This window comes from Camelus ferus, chromosome 21 (assembly GCF_009834535.1).
Source record: "Camelus ferus isolate YT-003-E chromosome 21, BCGSAC_Cfer_1.0, whole genome shotgun sequence".
Lineage (NCBI taxonomy): Eukaryota > Metazoa > Chordata > Mammalia > Artiodactyla > Camelidae > Camelus > Camelus ferus.
This window is the reverse complement of record NC_045716.1, coordinates 2,607,791-2,628,585: the sequence shown is the minus strand read 5'-3', so window position 1 is coordinate 2,628,585 and position 20,795 is coordinate 2,607,791. Positions and strand designations below refer to the sequence as shown.

Sequence of the window (20,795 nt, the reverse complement as noted above, 5' to 3'; positions counted from 1 at the left end):
AACAACCCAAAACTGTCTCCATCGCTGCTGCCGTCTTTCCAGAACGATCCTTTTGAGTTATGTCAGATCAGCCACTTCTCAAAAGTCCTGAAGTGACTTCCTATTTCACTTAGACTAAAAGCCAAGTGTTTACAATGGCTTCAGGCCCTGGAGGGTCAGTGTCTCCCCCCATCCCGGCTCATCAGCCTTTCTAAGCCCTTCCGCTCTCCTCTTCTTTGTCTCTCTTGGTCCAGCTATGCTGGCTTCCTTGCTGCCCCTTGAACCTGCCAGACATCTTCCCATCTTTGCACCTTTGCTCTAGAAGTTTCCTCTACCTTGATAACTCTTCCCTCAGATGTGAGCTAAGTTAACCACGTTCTTCAAGTCTTTGAAATCTCTTTCTCAATGACATCTAATCCGACCACCCCATCTAAGACTGCAAACGCCCAGCTGGCTGTCTTGGTCTCCTTTACTCTGCTCTGCTGTTTCTTTTCTCCCTAGCAGTTCACATAGCCTAACACTAGACGTTTTACTTATTTATTTTCTATATTCCCCTTGCTAGCATATAAAACCCGTGAAGGCAGGAATGTGAAATCTGATTCGTTCTCTTATGTATATCAAGTTCCCTAAACAAGGTCTGGCAGTTGTAACTGTTTAATAAATGCACAAATGCGTAAATAAATGAAGCAGCCAAGGGTGTGGTGTGCACTGAGCCAGCCCCTAAGGAGCTGCTTTGGTGTCGGGTCACCACCCTCCTGGTGTGGCCCCTCTGGATGCCTTGCTCCGCAAGTCTACTGTCTGAATGAGTGTCAGGAGCAGCCAAAATGAATTCTCAGAAGGCAAGCCGTGAGTTCAGCCCAAGCCAGGAATAGCACCCCAGCCATGTGCTTTCCAGCATTTTAGCGCATCTGCTCCTCATCCCACTGGAAGAGCACAGGAGCCTGGAGGGCTGAAAATGGAGAGGCCGCCCCAGGCCTCGAGAAGGAGCTCAGGGGTTGGGCAGATGAGAATGCATGACAATCACCCTGGCCCTGGGTGCCAGCCCTCGCTCAGCTGTGTGCCGGGCTGTTTGAGAACCCAGTAACCGGAGTCAGTTGTCACTTTGCCTCTTTGGATGGAATTCGTGACCACTGTTTACGTGGTGTTCTCAGCTTAGTCTCAGGGAACAGACGTCATGTGGCCCATCTCCTAGCTGTCCCAGCACAACTAATGCAGCTAGGATTAAACAAGCAAACATTGGGCTCAACAGTCTTACCTTCTAAGCAAACCTAGTAGGTGTCAGGCAAGCAGGGCCCCTCTCTCTCCTCTTCCTGAAGCCAGGAAGCCGAAGGTGGAGGCCATTTTAACAAGGAAGGTCGCTCCTAAACTCTCATTAGTCTTGGAAAACGCTCCCTGAGCTCGGCTGCCTGAGGGATCATTGTCCAGTCAGGAGATGACAAGCCTATTGCCAAGGCCAAGAAAAAAACAGGTAAAAGGCCGAAACTGAGGTCATTTCCTGGCCCCAAGCTTAGGACCTCAGCTCTTTGCTTCATTTCCCATTTATTCAGTTCCTATTAACATGGAAACTGCAAACACAGCAACCAAGATCAACTCTCATGCTCTCTCCGTGCTGTCACGCGTGGGTCCGCATCAGTGCCTCCCCCAGCCCTTCACTGCCCTCTCTCCAGGGCACTACAGGAAGCACGTTTTGAAGCCCCCTCTTCTCTTCTGTTTTGCCCTCCTTATTCCCAGCTGATGGACGGATATTCCTTAACCAGGGAAAGTGAATGGGCCCCACTTCCGTTGGCTGAGAGTGGGCCAAGACTCCTCAAATCACAGGAAGTTGAAACTCAGATTGTCTCTCAAGGTTTCCATAGTTCCCCTGAACTTGGACCAAATATTCAGTGGTCCCCACCACCCTTACCAACCATGAGGGTCCCCAACCCAGCTGAGAAAGGGGTTACCATGCAGACATAGTATATATGGTATCTTACATATTCCATGTAAGCCCCTTGAGGTAAATACTATTATGCCCTTACACACATTAAGAAACAATTCAAGGAGGCTGAGTGACTTATCCAAGGTCATGCAGCTAGGAAAAGGCCCCATCAATTTTTACTGCCTTATGGTGCATTCTGTCTAGCCTGTATGGATGTGTTCCACATGTTCAAGGATGTCAGAGATATTCACCTCTGAAATGTTTCTGAAATGCTAGGGACAGGACTTTCTAAATAGGAAGACCATGCATCCTGGTTTTGATGCAGGAAAAACTGATGTGGGGCATGAGGAGGGCTGTGTCCCAGATCTCGGTTGAGCATCTGGGACGTGCCCCGCCAGGTGTGGGTCCTTGGCTTCATGCAGGAAAGAATCCAAGAGTGAGCCACAGTTGAGTAAAGGTAGATTCATTTAGAGAGATACATACTACATAGAGTGTAGGCTGTTTCAAAAGGCAAGAGAAAGGCCACAAGTGTTGGGATTGGGTGCTCAGGTTAAAGTAAAAGTGGGTACACACTCCATAGACAGAAAGCGGACCGTCTCCGAAGACAAGGGAGAGAGAGAGAGGCAGCCATGAGGCGTGGTGTGGCCAGTTTTTACAGGGCTCGGTAGCTTCACTCCTGCAAGTGGGAGGACAATTCCAGCTTCCCTGGGGAAGGGGCTGGGATTCCCAGGAATTGGGCCACCGCCCACCCTTAGATCTTCTGTGGTTAGCCTTGGGACTCTCATGGTGCCTGTGGGCATGTTATTTATCATGCTAATGTGTTACAATGAGCATAAAATTAAGCTCCAAGGTCTACCAGAAGTCAAATCTCCTGCCATCTTAATCCTCAAGGCCTAATTGGGAGTTGAATCTTCTGCCATTTTGGTGCTAATTGCTGTCATTCCTTGAATAGCTGTGCCCTGCCCCCCTTCCCTCCTGTCTCAGTTTTTACAAGAGGGTTCTGATATTCTAGTGTTATTATTAATAGCGTCCTTTTCCCAAAATTGCCTTGGTTTAGATCATAAGTTACCTAGTCACCCTATCCAAGACAGACAAGAAGCAAAAGAGTGGGAAAAATTACAAGAAGAACTGCTCAAGAGGTCACTGAGCAGGAGGCATGGAAAGATCTCATCGGAGCTTTGATGTTCCCGCGCCTGCCCCACCCCAGCCTCTCCTGTCAGCTTCACCTTAGATGCTCCCTTCCAAACTGCTTGAACCCCTCCTTGCACAATGCCAGACCTGTGACCTACGGGACGGGAGGAAATGAGGCTGAAACATGCCAGAGGTTTCTTATTACCCCAGATGACCATTCCAGTGGATCCCTGCCTCACTGTAAACAAACTATTTCTCCAGGCAGGAGACCCATGTCCTTCCAACACTTAACAGATAAAAGACTCACTCCTGTGGAGGAGAAATCTAAGAGACCATCGAGGGTTTGAATGTCCTGTGAAGGAAGAAAATAAGAATGTTTAGACCAAAGCTTTTACCCCACATGGAGGCTTCCCAGAGATTCTCCTCGGTCACAGAGTGGAATAACTCGTGGAAAGAGCAAACATCAAAAGAGGTCTGAGTTTGTATTCTAGCTTGCCCACTTACGAGTTCTGTGATCTTGGGTAAGTTTCTCACCCTCTCTGAGCTTCAGCTTTCTAATTCATCTAAAAGTGGATATAAGATGCCTACTTTGCAATGTAATTACAAATTACATCATCATCAGATGAGGTGATGTGTAAAATCTCTGGCACATAAGAGACACTTATTAATAGTGATAATGATGACAATGATGATGACCATCATCTTTCACTGAAAGCAACACAGCAACGCTGGTCTCTGGCCACAGAAGGAATATTCCAAAGGCATAAACTCCAAAAGGAATAAGCGATAAGTACTTCACAAGCAGTCAGAAGAGGTGAAAGGGAAGGGTTCAATTGTTTAACCAATTCAAATTAAACTGAGATTTATGTAGTGCCAAGTATGGTAACGAATCCTGGGGATTTCAGGGATACACATAAATGAGTTCATGCCCCTTATGCTGCTCACAGCCAAATAGAGGGGCCAGGTTAAGAGGGGACATGTGTCCACACTTCCCCATGATGCCAGGAAGAACTTTTTTTTTCTTGGGGGGAGGTAATTAGGTTTATTTATTTTATTTTTTCTTAGTGGAGGTACCAGAGATTGAACCCAGGACCTCGTGCATGCTAAGCAAGCACTCTACCACTGAGCTATACCCTCCCGCACCTGATGCCAGGTAGAATTTTAAAACACTGTCAGAGCAGAGAGGATGAGACAGACCAGTATGGCTTAGCGGGTACAGGAGCTCACAGAGGAGTAGGAAAGTGCAATGATCCTGGATAGCTAGGCAGGATTTCTAGGCATCTGACCTCATGTTTATAGTCTAGGCTGGGAAATTTCTGTTCCATTCTTCTCTCTGCAAAGAAGACAAGATGTTTCTCGAAAAAGGAAGATAAAGGAGACTCCTTCATTCTCTTCCATTCACTTCCACTTGACGTTAGTGGCCAACTCTAAAATTAAACACACATTTTGAGAGCCATCTAGACCGAAACACAGAATTTCTGATGCAGATATTAATCAAGACTTGGGTATAAATTCAAGTCACATATAAAAAGTGTTTCCACTTCATAGAGTTCATTTTGACACACTTAATGGAAAACAGCATTAAGTCACAAAAGAAGTACACCAAATGTGACTTATCAGAGGTTAAAAAGATAAAGAATACTTGACACATGTCACTGCTAAGAAATATTAACCAAGGTCACTGGCTGGGAAGAGGAATTAGCAAATTCATTCGTTAGCCGCCTGCTTCTACTAATATTCTCAAAACTTGTTTAAACTAGTAAGTTAGAAACTTTTGTTCAAATAAACAAACAAGTAATTGGCTCTGGAATGGAAAATGGGACAGAAGCCTAATTCAGCCTACTTGTTTGTCTTGTTTGGCTCTCAGCTGGTTGAGCATGAAGCGTCTCTGTTACTTGCCATCTTGCCTGTGTTTCCTCCTTTTGCTCTAAGTCCGAAGCAGCGGTCCTCAAGGTGGGGAGATCAATCCCCAGGGGCATGTGGCCGTGTCTGGGGACATTTTTGGTTGTCAAAATGGAGGTGAGGTGGGGAGTGCTTCTGGCACTGAGTGGGCCAAGTCCAGGAAGGATGCCAAACACCCTGCAATGCACAGAACAAGCCCCCAGAGCGAAAAAACCATCCAGCCCAGTTCATCAGGGGTGCTGAGACCGAGAACCTGGACAAAGTCTGGCTAAGTTGAGAAAGACCTTGCGAAGAAAAAAGAGAAGATTCGATTCAGGAAATCTTTCGCTTTCTTAATCATGAAAATGTGAGAAGAGTATTAATATAGGCAAGTACTTAAAAGCAAAGCTCCCACAGCATTTTGAAAAGCGCAAGAAGAAAGGGTCTGCCCCTGGCTTCCCAGGTGGGAGGCTCCATGGTTACTGCTCTGGTTCTGCAGTAATTCTATTTTATGAACTCAAAATTGAAACTATGGTCTGATAAAAATTTTCCTTTTCTGGGGGTGGAAAGGGATAAACTGGGAGTTCGAGATTTGTAGAAACTGACCTATATATATATATAAAATAGACAAACAAGTTCACACTATATAGCACAGGGAACTATATTCGGTATCTTGTAGTAGCTTATGGTGAAAAAGAATATGAAAACGAATATATGTATATTCATGTATGACTGGAGCATTGTGCTGTACACCAGAAATTGGCACAACACTGTAAACTGACTATACCTTGATAAAAAAAAATTTCCTTTTCTGATTAGTGAATTCATTTACATGAAAATTTTAAATAGTAAAAAAGTATGCTACATGTGTATGTATGTGTGTATCTGTATTTATATATAACATATATAGAGATATAATCCCATTTATTAAAAAGAATTATACTATGGAAATAAATATCCATCAATGGAGGACTGCTTAAATAAATTATGGTGTCTATCTTTATATCAGAGTATTTGTGTATCCATTAAAAATAATAAAGAAGAGGGAGGGTATAGCTCAGTGGTAGAGCGCATGTTTAGCATGCACGAGGTCCTGAGTTCAAGCCCCAGTACATCCATTAAAAATAAACAAATAAATAAATAAAGCCAATTACCCCCCAAACGAACAACAACAACAACAACAACAAAAAAAAACAATAAAATTCAGCAATCAAAACCTAATAGTAATAAAGAAAGATGAAAATAGAAATAGCATGTGCTACCAGGGATTTGCTTTAAGATCCTACAACAAAAATTTTAAAAGAAGAAGAAAAGATTTAAAAATTGTCAAATTATCACAATTGTTGAAGCTGGATGGAGGTCATATGAAAGGTTATATTTTCTATATACTAAGTTATAAATTTGCTTTAATAGAAAAAGTCTAGGGTGAAGGGAGGGTACAGCTCAGTGGCAGAGCATGTGCTTAGCATGCACGAAGTCCTGGGTTCAATCCCCAGTACCTCCATTTAAAAAAGAAAAAGGGTTAAAAATAAATAAATAAAAATAAAATTTATTTTAAAAAAGGAAATAATCAAAAGTAATCACTGGGAAGCACTCTACATTCTCCTATGGAAACATCTTCAAGATACAATGCGAATGGAAAGAAGTGAGGAACAATTGGCAGGCACAGTGGGGAAGCATAAAAATGTATTTAAATGTGTGTAAGCACTTAAAGAAATTATGTAATGATATTCAAGAAATTAATTCAAACGTTTATGTGGGGGCCTGGAGAGAGGAATCAGAAACTAAAAGGTGGGGGGATAAGAGTGGGAACAAGAATTTTCAATGTGTGCCTTTTGGTAGTTTTGAATTTTTGAGCCATGTGAATGTATTACATATTCAAAAACTGAAATGATAGGAAATGATAGAAATGAATCTGTCCTAAAAATACTGGGGACATGTTGTGGCCATACTTACATTCCTTAAGAAGAACTCATATTATTTTCACAAAGATTATCTCATTTATCTTCAAAAAAAACCCTGAAAAAATAAAAAATGGGCATAAGGGACGGGGGAAGCAGGAATTTTGAGTCTGATGCAGGCTGGGTACATCACATGAAATAGAGATCTGGTTTGTCCCCCTGGGATCTTAGGATTAGGAAAAAGAACTAACATGCAATGGGAGAGAGAGAGAGAGAGAGAGAGCATTAGAGTCAACAGAAAGAATTTTTAACACAGAAAACAGTCTAAGAGAGGCCTTGGAAGTAGCAAATTCCCTGTGTAATCTCCTTCCAAAATCTTAGTGGAGCATGCAATTTAGCAAACACTTACTGAGCTTGGACTGTGCTAGATCCAAAGGTAGAACTGAGTTAAAGATGAACAGACCACATTCTTAAATACGGCTGTCTCTGCAGGGAAGGAGAGGATTACTTGGCAATATCTGTAAAGATTTTAAATGCCTGCATCCTAAAACCCAGAAATTTCATTTTATAGTATCTACATGTGCAAAGAGGCATATGTCTAAGGGCGGTCGTTGCATCATTCTTGAGCAATATACTAAGTTGGAAATGACCTATGTGTCAATTAATAGGGGATTCACTAGAGAGACTACGCTACTACATATACACATGAGGAAACAACCAGGGAGCAGTTTGGAAAAAGGAAGACAACTTGGGAAAACTACATGTAATAAAAGAATAGATTGCCAAAATATGGGGTTGAGTGGGGAAAAAAACGAAGTTGAAGGATAATCCATACGATATAATACAAGAAAAATTTTTTTAAACTCCATATACATATAAGAAATACGCAGGAGGAAGGGTATAGCTCAAGTGGTGGAGCGCATGCTCAGCCCCCAGAAGGTCCCGGGTTCAATCCCCAGTATCTCCTCCAAGCGGAAATCAGTGAAGAAGCCTCATCACCTCCCCCTCAGAGAAGAAAGATGCTGGAAAAGTTCTGAAGGAAAAACAAAAAGTGATAACAATGCTCACTTCCAGGAACTGGGAAAAGGGATGGTGAAGGACGTAGGATTGTCAAAGGAGCCTTTAGCTTTCTCTGGAATGTTCCAAATGTTTACAAGATCAGTGAATTCATGGATCACTCCTTTAGTTAAAATAGTTTTCACACTTAAAAGCAAAGAGAAGGCAGCATCCTTTCTTAACGGGCTCACAATCTTTTAAATGATATGTTAAAATATAATTCAGAATAATCTGTACAGCAACAGAGCTAGCTAACATTTGTTGAGTTCTTATTACACACCATGGGTCACCTATTTAGTAAATCACTTAATTCTGACCACAACTCGAGAAGTAGGAACAATGATTATCCCCAATTTATAGTTGTAAAAACTGAGGCCCTGAGAGACTTGACCAAGCTCACAAAGCTAATGAGTACAGAACAGGGATGTGAACACATCCAGAGTCCAGACTCGTGATGGCTACGCTATCTTGTGTAGAGAGACCGTGGATGATCTACAGTGGTCTAAGAGCTGAGACTTGGAGACACTTGTGAACTTGGATGGCTGTGCTGTGGGAGGAGTCCGGTTATAGCAGACAAGGCTACTTCCCTGCACAATATCCATTTCCTCTTTTTTTTTTCACAAAGAAAACTCTGACTTGGTGCTAGGCGTCAACGTCCCTCTATTAAAACCCTCACAGCGTCCTCTGTCTGTAGGGGCAGCCAGGTGCCATGGTGATGGCCAGTGAGATGCAAGCAGAGGCTGTTGGCAGGAAAGCTTGTTGAGGGGCAAGTGCAGCTGTAAGAGCCACGGTGGCCTTGTGCCCGTCACCATTCATCCTTTCTCTTGCTTAGAAGACAGAGATAATGCTGGGAGGTGCAAAAGCCACCTTTAGACCATAAAAAGAGCCACTTACTAAAGATGATGGAGCAAAAACATCTAAGGTGTTTGGTACCTTAATTACACCCTGGCACTGCTGCCTAGCCTGGACAGCTGTCTCTGACTTCTTGCTGTGTGAGGAAAGCAGATCCTTTTTGGTTAAGCCCACAGTCAGGTTCTATGCTGACAAACGTCAAACAAACACACGGGGGTCCAGATAGGTTCATTTAGGGGAAAGAATAGATATGCCTGAAAGGCTTTAGCCTAGCCTGGCTTTGAAAATGTAAACGAATTGCTGCTCCAGTCCAAGGTCCCCTGGGACCGCCAAGCCCAGAGCAAGTGCCGGACACACCCAGGCCCTCAGGCAGAGACGCAGTCCTCAAAGGCTCAGGGAAACATGGCCTGGAGCGGAGGCGGTGCAGGGGTTTCAGGTCCCCTTAAGCCTAAACACAGGGCAGAAGGACAGGCGGCTGGAGAGCTGTGCCTGCAACTTGACTCGATGTTTAGGGCGGCGGTTTCCACTCTACATATAGCAGCAGCAAGTGCGGCGGGGGACGGGCTGCGGCTTTGGCAGCTGTCTGCTTTGAACCTGCCTGGGCAGCTCCCTGAACATTTGTTTCAAAAGCAGGCAAAGGAAGGGGACATTTTAGGGCTGGAAACAAGGGCTTAGGGGAAGGGAAAGAAGAACAGCTCACACCCTCGAAATGGACTGTATTCCCCAAGGCAATCTTGCTCTTTTCAGGTGGGCCAAATCTCCCCTGCTGGGATCCCGTCAAGCCAGAACACACCCTAGACCCGGGCTGGGCCAAGAGCCAGCTAGACTAGACTAGAAGCTGTTGGAAAGTCAGAAGGGAACCTTAGTGTCCGTCACCGACTTGAAAGGGGAGGAGCATTTTGCGAAGGCGTCACCCAGGGAGGATGGGGGTGTGGCCAGATGGCCCAGCAGTACAGGTAGCTGGGTTTTCCCAAAGTCTGGCAGTGGAGGAAGGAACAAACCTGCCAGTAGCTAACCACACATTGTAGGTAAGAAAAGGAAGGCGGTCCAGGGGAAAGAGGTAGCCAGCAGGACTAAAAGGGCACACGGAGTGTGATTTTAGATCTTGGCTGGCTGTCCGGCCATGTCCCCTCTGCCACCCCACCCTCCAGGGTGCCTGCTGTCCCTTTTTTGCTGTTCAATCTTTTTGCTTTTGGGATCTCCCAGAGAATTTGAACTTCAGTTAGACTTTCTTAAAAACTGAAGCATTTGCAATATCCAAAGACATAAGTTATGATGGAGGATGCCAAGCGACAGGTAGTGCGACCATTTGAATGACACTACACAGAGCCAGCCTTGGATAGAAACTTGAGGGTATTTCCCCATAACTAAAAAGAGGTCAGAAGCCTAAAATTTGAAAGTGAGAAAGGAATTTGGACCATTGAATCCAACCCTCTTACTTTATAAAAGAGAAAACAAAATCAGAGAGAGGAAGTGAGTTGCCCAAGTCACACAGCTGGTCTGGGGATTACAAAAGCAAACACAGAACACATATACCAGGAACTTTGCACTTTATATCCATTAATTCATTTAATTTTTACATCAACCTTACCAAGTAGATATTCTGACAGGCAAAGTAATTCATCTGAGGGCACACAGACAGTAAGGGGCAGAGCTGAGATTTGAACCCACGTAATCTGGCTCCAGAGAGTCTGCGCTCTTAATCACTTTTTATTCCCTTGCTTCCCTCAGCAGCTTTTTCTCCACCATCCCCCATCCCTCTACCTCCCTCTACTACCATCCCCCCGCCTGTCACCTCCTTTCAATGTCAACAAGATGTCCTCACCTTGCTCCCTGCTCTGAGAGAGGCGGGAGAGAAGGATGGTTTTCTTTAGTGTGAAAAGAACAGCAGAGGAACAATAAAGGGGAGATGGCCACCGTGGAGGCCAGGAAAGGGCTAAGGGCCCCAGCCAAGGAGGATCAGGCCTGCAGCCTCTGCTCAGTTCCAGGGGTGAACTGGCTTCATCTCCCGGTCTCTAGTTTGGAGCAAGAAGGTGTAAGTGGGATTCATGGAGACTTGGTGAGTGGGGATGATGGGCCCAAGGAAATGGTAGGCAAAATTTTGATCATAAGCATTTTTTCACCCCATACCTCCTCCAATACAAAAGCTGTTGTAGAATGAACCAGACTCCTGGTGCTGCCCCCTCCCACATCTCGTGGGATCCCCGGGAAGACAGCCACAACAGAGGCGAGAGCACTGGGGCTGGAGTTAGGAAATTGGGGTTCAAATCCTGGCACTGCCTCTTAACGAGCTGTGTTGCCTTAAGCAAATCACATCATTTCTTGGAACCTCAGTTTCTTCATCTCTTTTTTTTAAATTTTTTAAATTTTTATTTAAAAAAATTTATTTTTATTCTTTCTTTGATTTTTTCTTTTTTTTTTTTTTTTCTTTTTCTCTTTTTTCTTTTTTTAGTTTCTTCATCTCTTAAGTGAGAATAGCCTACCTCTCCCCAAGAGTTGTGGGAATCAGATGAACACTTGCTGTGATGAACACCTAGCTCAGGCTTGGCTTGTAGGTGGCCTTCGTAGACTGTTGGTCACAACTGAATCTGGGAGGGGACGTGCAGCCCTCAGTCTGAGGGAATACCTGAGCAAGACTCCCAGCTAGTGGGTCTTAGTGGCTGCAGCCGATTGAAAGAGAGCCCTGGGCTATTTGATTTGAAGCTATATTTGCACAGCAAGCACACAGTTTTTGTTTTGTTTTGTTTTACTTAAAAAAAAAAATCTATTTTAGTAACATAAACCTTCCTGTTAGGAAATTAATTTTAAATGTTTTCATTATAAAGTAGTACATTCTCCTTACTAAACATTTAAAAATGTAGAAATATCAACCACAGTTCTACCATTTAAACATTCAATATTTTTTTCCAGTTTTTTCTTTTTTCTAATTTTTTAAAAATTAAAAAAATTATTTTAATGAAGGAAAGGTAATTAGGTTTATTTATTTATTTGTCTGTTTATTTATTTATTTTAATGGAGGTCCTGCGGATTGAACCCAGGACCTCATGCATGCTAAGCACGCACTTTACCACTGAGCTATACACTCTCCCTTTTCCAGTTTTTTCAATGTGTGCTTTTTTTGTTTGACTTTGGTAAGATGTTGATAAAATCTAATTAGGTCTTATTTTCTCATAGGACAAAACTGTAAATACAAATATATATATATATACTATAAATATATAAAATATAAATATAAACATGTAAAGTATATATATATATATATGAGAGAGAGACACAGAGACAGGGAGAGAGAGGGAGAGAAGAGAGAGGTTTATTTTAAGGAATTGGCTCACAAGATTGTGGAGGCTTGGCAAATGCAAAAGGGGTGGAGATTCAGTGGAGGATTGCAGCTTGAGTAATAGAATTCCTTCTTGCTCAGAGGAAGTTATTCTTTATTCCACTAAGGCCTTCAACGGATTAGATGAGGCCCACCCACATTATTAAGGGTAAACTGCTTTACTCAAAGTCCACCAATTTTGGTGGTCTTTTTTTTTTTTTTTTTTTTTGGTGGGGGTAGGTAATTAAGTTTATTTAGTTTTAGAGGAGATACTGGGGATTGAACCCAAGACCTCATGCATGCTAAGCATGTGCTCTTGAGCTATACCCTCCCCCAAAGTCCACCAATTTAAATGTTAATCTCATCCAAAAACACTTTCACAGAAACCATGGGCACCCTGGCCCAGCCTAGTTGATGTATAAAACCAACACTTTGTTAAAGCTCTTTATAAATAAAAGTTCTGAGGTCACATGGAGCTCCGTGCAAGTTGCTTCTCATACCGTAACAGAACTTGTGTAAAGCTTTGTGGAAACCATGTCAGGTGTTCAACCCCAAGCAAGTTCAGCCTAACTCTAGGAAGAGCTTTCTAGTCAGTGTGGTAGAGTGTGTGGGGTGGGTTTACTCTCTGGAGTCAGCAAGCTCACAGCTCTTGTTTAGATTGTGTGATGGGGATGAGGGTGCAGAGAGCTGATGGCAATTGTGGTAGGAGGTGGTTAAATCATAAGACTTCCCTTGGCGAGGTCACTTGGCTTGAAGAAGCCAGGTGGGACAACAACATCCTGACAGTGCCTCTTAAGGAGACAATGAAATGTTTTTGTCTGTTTCTCTAGATCGCGTCCTCATTCTGAAAAGCCTGCCAGCCCAACCCTACTGCTCTGACAAAGCTCCATCACCCTGAGGAAGGAGCTTGAAGCCAAGACAACAAAGGGTGTTAAAACTCTGGCAAAGGTGGAAAATGACTTCAGGCCAAGGAGAGAATGGGAGCTGGAGCCAGGAGCCCTGTTATTTCTATTTTCTCAGAGATTACCAGTCTGGTTGGCAGGCATCTCTATCAAGAGAAATTTGCAGAGCGTGAGAGCTAGTCGGTCATAGGGTCTGAGGAAGGCACGGCCCCACTCCTGCCCCACCTCCCAACACACTGCCAGCAGCCTCTGTCATCAGTAACTTTATTCATTCCCAGCCTAAGATAGAGGTGCCCTGAAGCCTTAGCAGGAAAGGTCAGTTGATTTAAATAGCTGTGGCATCTGCAGCAACTTTCCTGGCCTGAGAAAGGAAACCCAAGTCACAAGAGATGCTGTGCTCATGGCTCTACCTATGGCAGCAGGGACAGAAAAAGAGGCTAACAAGCAGTGGCTAGACATGGGCTGTGTTCCCTACTAGTGTGCTTTGGCACGTCCACATGGTGGCCTTACTTAATCCTGAGGGCTGTCCGTCACTGTAACTATGTTGTAGGTGATGAAAAATCTCAGCACGATTAAATGACTTGCCCAAAGGTAAGAGGATCAGACACGGCTCCTTCACTGACTCAGTGCTATGACTTAGTGCCATGGAGCTAAAAAATATAGATTTTTGTTTTCTGAAGAGATCATAAATGTGTGATTTTAAAAAAAAAACAAAACTCCAAACTGGAGAGAAAAACAACCACAGACAATTCTCTCCTACCCCTGTCTCAAGTAATTCATCACCAGCACTTGTAAATTTTACCAGGAATAGTCTATGCACATGAGCATGTAAGTGTGTCTGGGAGTGTGTGTGTGTTTTTGGTGTGCACACATTCAAAAGGTGGAATACAATATGTTACCTTGCTCTTTTACTTAATGATATGGGTCCAATTTCCCTGTCAGTACACATAGGCCTCCTTCATTCTCTTTTGCTTGCCTTTTTCTCTCTCTTTTTTATCTTTTTCTTGTTTTTTTGGGGGGGGTGGGTATGTAATACAATGGATGGGCCATACTTACTGAACCACTTGGGTTCAATAGTTTGTTGAAATAAACAATTAGGCTATGCTCTTTCTTATACACGTCTTTACTCACATATGCAAGCGTATACATTTCTAGAAGAACATTTGCTGTGTCAAAAGGACATGCATGTTGGACACAGTGACTTAAATTGCCAAACTGCGCTCCCAAAAGGATGTCCCAATTGACACTTCCACAAGCAACGTCTGAGAGACTGCCGGTGACTCCGACCTGCCAGAAAGGCCCAGAACCAGTCCCCAGACCCAGGACTTCTGCTTTTAAGTCTAGTGTTTGTTTGTTTTTCCCTTTATGCAAAAGTTACTTTCCACATAGACATGGTCTAAAGGAGGGGGGAGAAAGTCAGAATTTAAATGAAATAGAAGGGATAGCATCTCTACCTTTGGAGCTTAGCACCTGGGAGTAAAGAAAGCAATGCAAACTTGTGAACAGGTCACTGAACAACCCAGGCTCCGATGGCCAGCTCCATTTCTGAGCCTCAGAATGCCAGTGCTTGAGTAGAGCTGCTTCATAATTTTACCTTGTCTCTGCTGAGTCTCCTTAATGTCCTCCCTGGGCCTCACTGGGCTTGTCTGGCTGGGAATGTTTTACTCTGTGGGTCCAGAAAGCTTTGCCTTCCTTCCCTAATATCTGTTTTCCAAAAGTAAAGGTCCTCATGTCCATTCTCCTGGTTTGCAAGATGAAGGGGCCCAGAGTATTTCCTTGATTCATACCATAAAAATGGAAGGTGAACTATAGGAAAAAAAAAACTTTAAAGACTTCTTAAATAATCCTTAAAATGATTTTACTTGGGATGCTACTTCGTGCAAGTCAATATATTTAGAAATATTGTCCCCAAAACATAGCAGAAAAACTCTGCTAGGCACTTCATGGATGATATCTTATTAATCATAATGACTTTGTATTCCTATGTTAATCTCATTCTACTGATGAGAAAAATAAGGCACAGAAAAAGAAAGTAAATTGCCAAGATCATAGAATAAGTAAGTGATGAGACCTAAACTTAACCTGAGCCTTCCACCTAATTCCACATCCCAGGCGGTTTCTAGAATATCATACTGAAAATAATAATAATAATTATTATTATTAGGAAGAGAGATAAACACACAAATAAATAGATTAGCAGGGTAATGTTACGTTAATTATGATACTTGTGATGAAAGAAAATTTAAGACTGATGTGCTAGAATAAAACACAGGACAGAGCAGAAGGTTTTGAGAGTACGGTTTGGGAGGGCTTTTCTGAGAAGTCACCAGTTGAGCTGAGACCCAGGAGAGTCAGACAGCTCTGCTTGGAGTTTGAGGAAGACCTGCTTCCGACTGAAGAAGCAGCACACACGCAGGTCGCCATCCTGGCGTGTTCGTGGAGCAGAAAGCAGGACAGCGGGACTGAGCACAGGGAGCAAAGGCACCCTGGTCCCAGATGAAAGTGGAGGAGGAGGAAGGGTCCAGACCCATGCGGGGCCCAACAGACAACAGAATGGAGCTTGAATTCTATCACCACAACAATGGGGAACCGTTAACAAGTGTTCAAAGAGATGGGACATAATCCAGTTTAGGTTTTTTGAAAGATGACTCTGGTTGCTGTTGGGAAATACATTCATCAGGGCTTAGAGTTGAAGGAGAAGAACCATCTGACGCTAAAATGGAAGGGACAAGTGAGAGGTGATGGTGACTTGGACTAGGAATGTGATGGTGGAGACGGACGAACACAGGAAGATTCAAAATACATTTGTAAATAAAACCCAGAGGATTCTCTGATAGACAAGATGGGGAAAGAGTATGCCATGAATAAAAGGGAGGAATGAAGATTAATGACTAGGTTTGGGGGCAACAATGGATGATACCGGAGAGAGGGGAATGGGTCTTAGAAAGGGTGCTCTGAAATAAAGGGCTCCATACTGGACATATTGAAGTTTTAGATTTAGATTCTAACAAGCCAGCCAAGTGAGGTTATCAAGCATGTAGTTGGATATAGAAGTCAAGAACTCAAGGGAAAGATCTGGGCTGGAGATAAACACTGGGATGTAGTCTGAAGGTTCGTTGGGCAGGGAAATACGTAAGAAAAGAGTCTAGCACAGAGCCCTAGAAACTCTCCAAAAGGTAGAGACTGGAGCCAATCAAGGGAGGAGGAGCAGCCAGTGAAAGAGTTGAAAAGGAAAGGCCAGGTGAAATGCAGGGGTAAAGAAGGGCCAAGAACTCACACAAATATCTGGGGATGCAATAGCTCTGGACTCATATCCAGCTGGCCCTGAAGGGAAGCCTTGTCTTGAAGTGTTGGTCAAGGCAGTGAGATGGAGGGAGTAAGTTAGGACTAGACGTACAGAAAGGCTGCCAGTTACAAGCCAGCAGTTCCAGAGAGCACAGCGGAGGGGTCGGATGTGAGGGAAGGAGGAATCAACGGGTCCACATTAAGGGATGTGTGGAGCAGCGCAGATACGACAGACCCTACCATAAGGGCTGAGGTTTGGAGATCTGGCTGGATTGAGAGAAATAGGGATGGGGGCTTGACGGAGTAAGTATCAGGAAGTCAGTTCAAAGCACAGCCCAGAATATCCCTAATGCCTGAGCGAGGACACTAGGCTTTGTAGCAACAAGCTCCCTCGCGCAGCTTGGGGCATTATAAGCCCCACTTTACAGGTATAGAAAATTACTCTTGATGAGTTTAAGTAAATGGATGCCAGATGGAGAGTGAAGCAGGCCCTTTGAGTACGAAATCAGGGCTTTCCTTGGCACTCTGAAGCCGGGAGGCATTTCCTAATCTTGATTGAGCAGAAGCATCTGGGCTATTTCTTAAAAATACATACTCCCTCTCTCCCTCCTGTGGACAGTTATGTAGTTAGGTCTACGGTGGAGTCCCTGATTCTGAAAGTTTACCACTTGCCCCAGCTGTGGAAAGAACGTGGTGCACAGAACTCTGGTCAGTTTCAGAGGACCACTTTTATGTGGTTGTGATGTTTGAAGAGAAGGTGGAGGGGAGGTAAAAGGTTAGCTCTAGCTTAATCTAATGTATCCCCACCAATTAAAAACAAACAGCGTACAAATAAGTCCTTTGCCTTTTGAAAAGCAAAAATTACATGGTCAAGAAATACACCAGCTCTGTAGCAACGGGAGGTCTAGAAAGCACTTTCCGAGGAAACTCAGGACAAAATAGTTTCTGTGTTCTTCCTTTGGGGAAGGAGTCTTGAACCTCCTCTTTTAGGGATGTCCTGAAGGCGCAATAGGTTACCCGCAAGCTCCTAGGATGTACTTAGGCATGAGGAGCCTGGAGAATCTGTAAGAATCAGAGAGGGAAATTCAAGCTGTTCGTTTTCCTTCCTCACCCATCTGGTCATGTTACCCCGTGTTGCAATGCTTTAAGACTACGATAGAGTCACTCTCATTACACTCAGTCTTTTCAGATCACAAAGGAAAGCTAAAATGGATGTGACATACAGGTATCCCCCGCTTTTCAGAAGTTCACTTTATTCCAGGCTCCTTTATGCTCTCCAATTATTGGAAAAACCTACGTTAGTACCTACTTTCCCTAACAGAAGGAAATCCAAAGAGGATTTTTGCTTCTACTAAAAAAGGTGAAAAGTGAAAGTAGTGTTTAGGGTCCATCTTGCAGGAGCTTTCATAGAAGCAGCACGTGCCTTAAACAGTGAGGGGGTCACCGCCAAACTCCTTCCTGGGAGCTACACTCGGCATCTCAGCATCCAACCGCTGTACCTTTGAACTGTGTCTGTGAGCATCTGTGCTTTATCTCAATTTATTTTGTGCCTCCATTAGCAAGATGTGTCCTAAGGTGACTGCTTCATCGCGTTATGCCATTTGGACTTAGGGAAGTTTTCAGAGGAACCCTCTACCTTCATAAAGTGGGGGAACCCTGTGCCGCCTTCAGGATCTTCCTCTGATCTCTCCCCTCTTTGCCCCAGAATAAAGTCACTTCCCAATCATTTTGAATTAAAAATAGAAGCTGGGTGATTCCAGCTCTGTGAGGAAGAAGACCAAGGCACCAAGAAGTCCAGCTTACCCTGAGTTGGAAATGTTCTCTTTCTGAGACATGAAGGCAAAGGGGCTGGCACCAAGGACACAGGTTCTAAACTGAAACTGTGGCCACGTCACGGGAAGTTAAAACAGGAGAAAGGGCTCTGTTACTCTTATAACTAGAATTAATGTATGCTGATGCCATTTTGTGCAAGTTACAAAGCACTTTCACGGTTACCATGTCCTCACCAATACCAGTGCCTTTAAAAAATGGCAGAGGGGGGTCCAGGAAGCTGTGGAACCGGACTGCCTGGAACCAGATCCTAACTGGGCCTCTTACTAGTGTGCAGCCTTTGGCAAGTGACTTAATCTTTATATGCCTCAGCCTTCTTATCTGGTTTTTTTTGTTGTTGTCTTTTTTTTTTTCTTTTTGAGGTGGAGAGGTAATTAGTTTTATTTATTTATAAGTATTTTATTTTATTTCGTTTTTCTTTTTTTTTCTTTTTTCTTTTTTCTTTTTTTTTTTTTTTTGGTTGGTGGAGGTACTGGGGATTGAACCCAGAACCTTGTGCATGCTAAGCAGGCACTCTCCCACTGAGCTCTACCTTCCCTCCAGTTTTCTTATCTGTAGAATGGGAATAATAATCGTAACACCAGCTCATAGGGTTTTTTGTGCAGTTAAATGAGTCAGTCGCATGCAGTAATTATCAATGTGTGTGTGGGGGGGGTACTTTTTTGGAAAAAAATCTTTACAGATAGTCTTTATAAGAGAGATTTCTGTAGTTTATACTTTTTTAAAGCACATACTCAAAAGATAAAGGGATATAAATGAATAGCTCAGCTCCATGAGAATTCATCCACTCATTCAACAACATGTGTTGGGTATCTACTAGGCACTTGAATAGATACCAGAAGGAGGTGCCAAAGATAGGGTAGAGGATTCTGGATTTACACCCACAAAATGTTACTTTACTTCGTTTGCTTTAATTAAATTAAATATCAAGCCAATAGTAGTGATGCGGAGGTAAAGCCTGGTGGCTCCAGCAATCTCTTCATCTCCCTCAGAATGTCTACTCAGCCCTTCCGAACAGATTTACAAGCTAAGGAAGAGTCCCCGTTCTGCAAACGCAGCTCGCGGACAAGTCCTCTTGCTGCCCCGACAACCCGAGAGCTGCCCGGGCCCCTCCCTTAAATAGAGCGCTCGCTGCGCTCTGAGCCTGCGTTGCTGGGTCCCTGGCCCCGCCCAGGACTGGAAGTAAATTCCGGAGGATTACCTGGTGCGCAGACCACAAGGGAGAGGTGGCAAGTGGCTGCAGCAGCCATGACGTCAGCGCCCGTATTCTCCTACAAGCAGGTGGCCTGCCCACCGCTCTGGTCCGGCCTCCTCCGGTCACCCCTACAGTCCTTCCCTTAGGAAGTCCTTCCACCTTCCTGGATTCCAACCACCCCACCCCACCCCCCGCCCCGCCTCCCCCGCAAGCAGTATCAACGTTCTTTCTGTCTTAGGGAATATTTCCTTTAGGTCTTCTCAGAGGCTTCTTTTCTTGGGGACCCCTCTGTCCCCTCCCCCCGGAAGATTTAAAGTGTTTGAGCTTTCACTTACGGACCGCTGGGGAAGTGGCCTTCCGGTAGCTTCAGGTTTCCACCCAGGTTCCGATTTCCAACTAGCAACCCAACCCTGCCCGGCAGGCAAAGAAACAGAAATCCCAGCTCACTGCTGGCCGAGCGGCGGGGCCAGCTGGGCGTGGGGGAGGGGAGGGCTACCTGCTGACCTGCTCTTGGAACCATCCTCAGTGACCTTAGCAGACGGGTAGCCGGGATACTGTACACTGCATGAATGTTGCCCTCACTTTTTAAAATACGAATTTTGGTAATGAGCCTGGTAAGCTTTTTAATCCCAGTAAAAGTTTAGAAAAATCAAGAAAGCAAATTTTTAAGTGATAATCAGTAACAAAAGGCCTGATGGTGACAAATAGGCTAAGAAAAAGTCATGACAACCTGGCCAGACTTTTGTTTTCTTTTTTTCCTCTTCTTTCTTTCGCTCTTCTTTGATAGTGTCACTAAACCAGTAGACAAGGGCAAAAACTTTTTGACAAAATTTGTTTTGATTTCAGTAAGACATTTGAAAAAAATCTCTTATGCGCAAACTAACATGCTGAAAAAATATAAACTGGATAAAGGAAAGTTAGATGTATTGGTCTGGTGAACAACCAATATTCCATGGAATATTGATAGATAAATGATTCCAGCCTCAAAGGAAATCTTTCAGAATTTACAGCAGAATGTTCTGTCTGTCTCTGCCTCCATTGTTTTTTTTGTCATTTACTTGATCGAAGAATTTATAGTAATTCAGTTACATAATTTGCCAGTGACTCAAAGAGGAAGAAACCAAATAAATTCAAAAAGGTCACGGTGGCTTGAAAAAGTTGTACCAAAGTTAGCAAGGTGATATTAACAAGGATAAACCATATCCTTATGAAATCCTGAAAATCAAGAGCACAAATGTTGGAGCAGTTTATCCCCTTCTCTCAAGGATTTCAATAGACTGCAGTGACAGGTGTGATTAAGACCTTCAAAAAGTCAGCGAAATTTTTCTTGTGTTAATTAGAAATGTGGTGTCTATATGGGAGAAGCAGGCACCTGTTCTGAAATCACACCCATTAGAACCGTCCTAGGGAATCAGCCTCTTAGAACTGGATCTGTGATCCAGAGAATGTCTAGAGGAGCAAGGCCAGGCTGGGGCAGGATCTAGAAGTCATTCTAGAACAGAAGTAATTGTGAATGTCCGATGTGAAAAAGAAATGACCCAATGGAGAC

At 43.7% G+C, this 20,795-nt stretch overlaps 1 long non-coding RNA gene across 3 annotated transcripts in view; it reads right to left on the bottom strand.

Annotated features, from left to right (window-relative positions):
• Window positions 1-20,081, bottom strand: part of LOC116658624 — a 30,514-nt gene extending 10,433 nt beyond the window's left edge. The window contains exons 1-4 of one of the 3 annotated variants that reach the window (XR_004313832.1): window positions 19,582-19,661; window positions 7,220-7,296; window positions 6,866-6,928; window positions 1,235-1,420 (exon numbers count right to left, since the gene is read on the bottom strand). This is a non-coding gene — a long non-coding RNA (uncharacterized LOC116658624). Of the gene's footprint in view, window positions 1-1,234; window positions 1,421-6,865; window positions 6,929-7,219; window positions 7,297-19,581 lie in introns of all 3 variants that reach the window. The other 2 variants (XR_004313833.1, XR_004313831.1) reach the window with 2 other exon arrangements.
• Between the last annotated feature and the right edge of the window lie 714 nt (window positions 20,082-20,795).